Raw genomic sequence first — 8,331 nt, 5'->3', positions numbered from 1 at the left:
TGGCTGATACTTTGGGCTGGCGATCAGGGGCCCAGGGGCATGAGACTGAGATGTTGGTTCAAAGAGGAGTTGCGGGCAGTGGTAAGACCATGGGAGTGAGTGGTCCAGATGGGCCGGGGAAGGAGCTCCTTGGAGTGAGTGGATCCAGGGTGATGGCAGCATCCTCTGTGTGAAAACTGAGATGACCAAGAGCTAAAACAGGGATAGCCTGATTGAGAATGAAACTGAGTCCAGAGTAAAGAAGTCCTTGAGGATGGCAGGATGTGCCCCAGGGGTTGGTAGATGTCTGCACTGAGGGAGTAATGCTCCCTGGCTACACGTGTGCGGTGACAAGATTCAAAACTGGCGTCCTTTAGGGAGGAGGGAAGGGGAATGGCCTGGAAATAAGGAGTAGGAGAACAGCATGCTCACATCCTGCGGTTCCTACCCCCTTCTCTCACTTCTATAGCAGGGAGGCCACTGGGGAGCCTGCAGGGAAATGCAGTGTCTTCAGGGGAGGGCCAGGTTTCCTAGGACGAGACGGGAATATCCAGAGAAGAAACTGGAAGGAGAAATCTCATTGCTGATGGTCTGGAATTCCTGAAGGGAGCAGAAGGCTTTGAGGAGCTGAAAGGGAATCGAAGTTGGGGATGGGGGGGACTGAGGAGGGGCTGCCAGGGCCCCACAGGGACCAGAGAGCAGAGACAAGGGAGGCCCTGGGTGTGGGGTGGGCAGATAAAGGCCCCAGAGACTAGTGACTGAACATTGCAGCTGCTTGTTGGACAGCAACAGCAATGACAGCACCTACATTAATGATTTACAGCATGCCGGACCCTCTACTAAGCGAGGTGCATGTATAATCCCATTGAATCCTTTCAATCACCCTGTGAGGTAGAAATGTTTTGTTCCCCTCATTTTACAATGAAGGAAACAAGCAAGCGATCAAGAGCCATCAGTGGTGGTGTGGGAACCTGAGCCCACACAACAGGACTCCAGAGCCTGGATATTTTATTTATTTTTATTAGAAAGAGAGAGCATGCACAAACCTGAGAGAGGGGCAAAGCAAGAGAGAGAGAGAGAGAGAGAGAGAGAGAGAGAGGGAGAGAGAGAGAGAATCCCAAGCAGGCCCCATGCTCAGCATTCAGCCCAAAGCATGCCACGGGGCTCGATCTCACAACCCTGGGATCATGACCTGAGCTGAAATCAAGAGTTGGACGTTCAAACAGCTGAGTTGCTCCAAAGCGCTCCAGGTACTCCAAAGAACCCAGTTCTTTTAAATCTCAGATCCAGGTGTTTTCTAAATATCTGTTGAGTAGGTAAACAAAGAGCAGGGCATTGGCCTGAGAAACCCAAACCCAGCCCTTTGCTGGGCGTTCAAGCCCAGCCTGGAATGCCCCATACTTCCTATGCTTAACAACTGTTCATACTTTAATTTCCTCATGGATTCCATCCTCTGCTCCTCTGGGAGGCTAGTTTTGCAAAAGGGAGCAAGGGAAGGGTGGGAATAAGAAGCTGTGGCCCAGACAGGAAGAGATAGTTCACCACAGACCCACAGCCTCCTAGCCCAGTGGGCACCAGGCCTTGGAGGTGGGGCCCAGCCCAAAGCAGTACCTGTGTCCTTCCTGGAAACTCTTAGTTTCCATCCTCCATCGGCTGTGACCTGCCTGCTTCTGATGCTCACAGGACTCACCCTCAGTCTGAGTGCATGGGTGCTGGACCCTCTCAGCACTTACCATGCGGAAGGAAGCATTACAGAGCTTCTGTCAAGGTCTTTGTTGAAGGAGGAATACAGGCAAAAATCATGGAGTATGTGGAGCAGGGCACGTGGGGTGTCCGTGGGGGCTACAGAGGGCAGGTTCAGCTTGGTCAGGGGCCTCTGGGCAGGTGCCACTCAAGTAGATGCCCAGAGTGGGAGTAGGGATCAGCCAGAACAGGGAGAAGAGGGTTGGGGAGAATTTCCAGGCTGAGAAGTTAGTCCGTGGGAAGGTCTTGAGTCCGTAGAGAACGTGGATCACTCAGGATCATTTGTGAAGTTCTGTGAAGTCCCGTGTGGCTGGAGTGGAGGGCATGGTAGGAAGTGAGCTCCAGGGCTGAGGGCTGAGAGGCTAAATGCCTGGATGGGCAGCCCCTGTGTTTGCTCCTAGGCCCAGCGCTGCCCAGGGAGGGAGATCAAGGTTGGGGTGGGGGAGGTCCCAGGGAGCTGCTGCCCCCACCCTGTGTGAAACAGAGGAGCTAAGAGTACCAGCTCCCTCCTAGGTTTCCCACTAGGTGGCGACTGATCTCCACACTGGGAGGAAGGATGGGGGATGCTGTTGTGTTAGGGAAGGGCTCTGCAGTTTTTGAGCCCAGAAGTTGATTGGGGAGTGTGAGTCTGTGTGTGTAAATCTGCACTTCAGTCAGGACATCCACCTGGGACATGGTTGTGATGTGGCCTTGGCATACATTCTCCCTTCGTGCTCAGCATACCACCAGGAGCTCGGATTTTTGTCCTCAGTATCTAGAGTGGGAAGCCGAGGCTAGAGAAGGTCAGGGATGTGCCCAAGGTCACTGGGCTGGTTCAGAGTGGAGTAAGTGGATAGAGGTTACCAACGGGCCCCCCAGATCTGGATCTCAGCCTCTGCACCTTGCCATGCTGCAGGACTGGCTTTCAAAGGACCTGTTCTGGGTCAGTCTGAAGGGGAGAGCAAAGCCCAATGGGTTGGTGATACCAGGATATGGATTCTGGGTCATTTATCCATTCAGCACACTCCTTGAGTGCTGCTATGTGCCAGGCACTGTGCTAGGCATTGGTGAACAATAAGGCAATGGATATAGCATAGACCAGAAGGCACAATCTAGCAGGGGAGACGGCCAGACGACATACGAATAAACTGGCTGACAACTTTATTGTTACGGATTTTCGTAAGTGCTGTGAAGGAAACAGGCAGACCCAACAAGGCCACAGGGGTGGGCTCCTTCTCTTGAAGGGGGTGGGGACCGGACTCTGAGGAAGAGACCTGAAGGGTAAGAAGGCACAGCTAGAGGAAATAGCTAGTCCAAGAGCTGCCAAGGCAGAAAAGAGCGTGAGGGATTGCATGGAGGAGGGGGCAAGTGAAGAGGGGGAAAGAAGTAAGATCATCCAGGAATCCAGGAGCCTGGTGACCCCGGGTAAGGAGGGTGCCTTGGGAAGGCAGTGAGGAGCTATAAGCAGGGCATTGCACGTTCCGATTTGTGTATTTCAAAGCTCACCCCGAGGGCAGCTCAGTGGCTCCGTCAGTTAAGCACTGGAGTCTTGATTTCAGCTCAGGTCATGATCTCATGGTTCATGAGTTCGAGCCCTGCTTGGGGCTCCACGCTGATAGTGTGGGGCCTGCTTGGGATTCTCTCTCTCTCTCTCTCTCTCTCTCTCTCTCCCCCCCTTCCCCCATTCATGCTGTCTCTGTCTCTCTCTCTCTCTCTCAAAATAAATGAACTTCAAAAAAAAAAAAAAAAAAAACCCCCCCCCCCCCCTGTCACTTTTGGAGTTACCTGTGGGACATCCCAGTAGACAGAGGGGGCAGGCAGTGGAGGCTCACTGGACAGGCCGGGGCTGCTGGTGTAACTTGAGGAGCCTCTAGACTGTACTCATATCAAGGGATTGGGGGAGGTCACACAGCCCACAGTCCACGTGGCTCAACGATGGAAGGTAGCAAGGGCCCCATCACTGCAGGTGGGCAGGGGAGCCTGGCTGCTGGAAAGGGGAGGCCTCTTTGAGGGAGGTGGAAGAATGAAACGGCCTCTGAGGGTGTCAGAGACCGAGCCTGGGTGGCCCTGGGGCTCTGGGGACAAGCTGGAGATGCTGACTCTGTCTCTTTGTCTGGTTAGATTCTCCTTCTCAGTGGCACTTCCCCCACTGCCATCTGGTAGGCCCCAGAGACAAGACCCCTGGTGGGGGCAGGGAGGCCAGCCCCAGGGACGCGCTGTAATTCTAGCTGGGGGCTGGGTTCCTGAGTTTCAGTGCCACCTGGTGTGAGGTTCCTCTTTCTGGCACCTCCCTCATGACTGGCTCTCTGCTGACAGTTCCTCCTCCCCAACTGCGGGGCTGTTCAGCTAGCTTCCCACCTGGAAAGACATTGAATCAGGTGGTACCGCATGGTGGGGGGGGGGGGAGAGGGGTAATTGGAGGGGGCCGCCAAGCTTAATTAATGGTTGTGAAGTCCTTGAAACTGCATCCGAGAGGTGCCTCCCCCTCCACCTTGACTTTCATCTTCAAAACTTCCCCACCAGCCTGGATGAAAGGGCCAGGGAGGGGCCAGGTATTAATAGTAATTTTTAGTTTCACTAATAAAGAGAAGACACGGGATTATCACCAAGTTTAACTTGTTCTCCCCTCTTTGTCTACCTCTTCTCTCCTTCCTCTGTCTCCATCTCTCCCTTCCTCTTTTCCTCCTTCCCCCTCTCATGCCTTGCCACTTCTGTGTGTCCTTGTTTTGAGGCCTCAGCATCCTGCAGATGGGTCTGGGTCTCAGCAGATCCTTGTGTTGGGATGTCTGGGGCACCAGGATATTGGGGGAGCACCCCTTGTCTGGGTTGCAGAAGGAGGGCAGGAAAACATGTGGGTGTGGGTGTGTATTAGGGTGTTTATGTCCATTCATTCATTCATTCATTCACTGTTTTACAAATGGTCATTGAACACCTACTGGGTGCCAAGCATTGGGTTGGGCCCCAGGGATTCAATGCTGAGCAAGACAAGACTCGGGCCCTGCCCTTGGAACCAACATCCAAGCGGGGAGGACCGATAATAAACAGCAAACTGGGAAGTACACGTGGGGTCACAGACTGAGGTGCACACTAAGTAGGGATAATTAGCAGCTATGATACAGAGTCATGTGGGGGACCACTTTAGACTGGGGGACCAGGGAGGCTTCCCCGAGGAGGTGGCGTTTGGGTGGAGACCTGAATGATGGGAAAATGGTCTGCAGGGAGGACAGCCTTTACAAAAGCCCTGAGGTGGGAAAAAGCTTAGAATGTTGGAGGATGAGAAAGGAGGGTAAGGGGGCCCTGTGACAGGAGGGGAGAGCTAGATGGAGAAGGGGCAAGATGAGCTGGTGCATGGCTGTGCCCTCCCCCACCCCGTGCATGCACACCAGCCCCATACCTACTAGAGTGCTCTGCTCTCACTGTCTTGAAATTCTTAATTTTTTAAAAAGACACTGGTAAACTTTATTTAAGTTTATTTATATTTTGATAGAGAGTGGGGGGAGGGGGTAGTCGGGGTGGGGGACGGGCCGAGAGCTAGGGAGAGAGAGAGAATCCCAAGCAGGCTCCACACTATCAGCGTGGAGCCCCAAGCAGGGCTCGAACTCATGAACCATGAGATCATGACCTGAGCCCAAATCAAGAGTCAGATACTCAGCCGACTGAGCCACCCAGGCGCTCCCTGAAATTCTTAATTTTTTTTTTAACGTTTATTTATTTTTGAGACAGAGAGAGACAGAGCGTGAACAGGGGAGGGGCAGAGAGAGAGGGAGACACAGAATCTGAAACAGGCTCTAGGCTCTGAGCTGTCAGCACAGAGCCTGACGCGGGGCTCGAACTCACGGACCATGAGATCATGACCTGAGCCGAAGTCGGACGCTTAACCGACTGAGCCACCCAGGCGCCCCTGAAATTCTTAATTTTTGAACAAGGGGTTCTGCATCTTTATTTTGTACTGGACTCCACAAAGTATGTACCTATTCTTGGCTGGGAAGGTCGGCAAAAGAAGTGAATGTCTGTGTAAAAATACGAGGGCCACTGGGCTGGTGTTTGGTGAAGGAAGGAAAGAAGGAGGGAGGGAAGGGAGGAAGGAAGGAAGAAGGGAAGGAGGGAAGGAAGGAAGCCATGTGCACACATGTGTGAGCTGATCAGTGAGGCTGTCACATTCAGGCCACGTTAGCTTGGACCAGGGGCTGCTGTTATGTGTGGAGGGCTCACATGAAGATGTGGCCCCAACCAACATGCCCCAAAGTCCTGCGGCCCCTGCTACATTTCCCAGGGCTTGTTGCTTGAGGGGCTTCCAGAACCTGTGTGTACCAGGCCTGAAGCAGCACCATGCAGGGAGTGAGGCCAGGCTCATCCCAGGCCCCACTTTGGGAAACAGGGGGACTCCTTCACCCCAGGCGGAGGTAGGTCTGTCTCGCCTGTATGATTTGAGACTTTGGAGCCAGACAGACTTGAGTTCTAATCTGACTCTGTCTAGTGGATGTAAATAACTGAACTTTGAGTAGGTGATTTGCTCCTCTGAGCCTCAGTTTCTGCATCTACAAAATGGGGGTCACCACTTAAATTTGTTGAGGGGATTAAATGAGGTAAGAGAAGAACTCCTGGCCGAGCCAGAGCTTGGTAAATATTTGCAACAATAGTTATCATTATCATACAATCTCTGGAGCCTTGGGTAAACATTCGCTTCTGCTTCTGCCTCTAAATGTCTGCATAATCATGAACCAGCATTTAACCCTCCTGGGCCTCGGTTTCCTCTTCTCTTAAATTGGAGTGATAGCAATCTAACACATTTCTAACCGGGGTGGTCTGGATGAAACCGCATGATCACTGGAGCTTCTCTGTAAACTGATATGTGTGCACATGAGCTGTTGGCACACTCCTGACCATTTGGGGGAAGGTTTTCTACAAATCTGCCCACCTGGAGAGAAAAGGACCCTTGGGTTATTGCAGTGCATTGAACCTAGTTCCTGGATTCCAGCCCTGAGTTATTTTGCGCCCTTGCTGGAAAGTCTGCCCTGAAAGCGAACCTCAAGTTCAAGGTCTGCTTTTGGGCAAGGAAGAGGAAGGTCCAGAAACTGCAGCAGGGGAGGGAGAGGATGAGCTGAGGGAGGACAAAGGAGCTGGAGCCGAAATCCCTGGTGGCCTTGCTTCCTGCCTCCCCCGGGTCAGCAAGCAGCCAGAAAGCTTTGAGAAGTAGTCTCTGACCAAGGGTCCCAGGGGACCGGGTTGGCATGGAAAGACCCCCACTTCTCTCTCACGGACACTCCCAGCAGCTGATTGCCAGGTGCCTCCAAAACTCATGGGGATCCCTAAGCAGCAGCAGCACCAGCCTGGGAAGGGGAGCCCCTCCCCCCTAGAGGAGATCTGGCCAGGGGAACCTGGAAGAGACAGCGAAAGGGCCCTCTGTCATCCCTGAGTGAAGACTGTGAGCTCTGGATCCATGCCTAGGAACGGCCACAACCAACAATGTGACCTCAGGACTATTTAGCCTCTCTGTGCCTCAGTTTCCTCATCTAGAACACATTACTCCTTCTGAGTGCCTCTGGGAAAACTAAACACTCTAAGGTTCTTAGCAAAGCCTGACACACAGTGAGGGCTTTCACAACATTTGCTGTTATTATATTCCTTAAAAGACGAGGCCACTCAGCAAGCTGTGACGGTCTGTCAGATGTCCTGATAGACTAGCCCTCCTCTATATTTTGCTATAGTTTTGGTTGACAATAATCATTCATTCATTCATTTACTCAGTAAGTATTTATGGAGCGTATTTATGGCAGCAAAGGGTGGCAGATGGGGGACCCCAGGACTGCTTGGTTCCTGGAAGGGCATTTGAGCGAGAACTCACATTTATTCAGCACTGACTCTGGGCAGATTCCCACTACCCCGGAGATGGGCATTAGCCAGCTAACAGCAGAGGGAGTCTGGGTGAAGTCACAGACACAAAAGCACGCAGCAACTCAGTGGCAGTGCTGGGACTCAAATCCAGGTCCACCTGCCTCCAAAATTTGTGCTTTTCCAAATCTAGATTCCTGGTCTACCTTTCTGCTGCCCTTCCCCTCAACACCTGGCCCCTGCCCCCACTTCAGCACAGCCACATCCCTAGAGGCCAAAGGTTGGGCTGTGTTCTGTTGCCCTCTGTAGCAGGATCTTTGTCATTTCCTCTCTGGTTCTCCTGACCATGCAGAACAACCTTGGGGCTTTCCTCAGAGGGGAAACCCAGACTGGAAAGCAGCCCATGGAAAATGTGGCTGCGGGTGACTCCTGATGTTTGTCTCTTCAGCTGCAGAGCGTCTGGGTGCTTGGGAGTGGAGCAAGGTGGGAGGCTCCCGGGATGCGTGTGGAACCAATCATTCCCCCAGGGACTCCCTCTGGCTCTGTTATCTGAGACAGGTCACAGCGGCTCTTTAAAGGGGCCTCAGTTTCCCCACCTGTAGAAAACGGAATAGTCGCAAAGCTCCAGCAGTAGGCTCTCTGCATGGCATCTGGGCTGGGAGTTTATGTGCTATTGGCAAGTCCTGTCCACCTTTCCTCTTTCACTCTCGGGAGGATAAAGTGGGACCGTGGCTGCACAACCACTTTGAAGTGGAGGGCAGAGTGGGGGCAGATCGATGTTGACCAAGCCCCTCACTG

The sequence above is a fragment of the Panthera uncia genome, assembly GCF_023721935.1.
Source record: "Panthera uncia isolate 11264 chromosome A1 unlocalized genomic scaffold, Puncia_PCG_1.0 HiC_scaffold_17, whole genome shotgun sequence".
Taxonomy (NCBI): Eukaryota; Metazoa; Chordata; class Mammalia; order Carnivora; family Felidae; genus Panthera; species Panthera uncia.
This window is presented reverse-complemented; position numbering follows the sequence as displayed.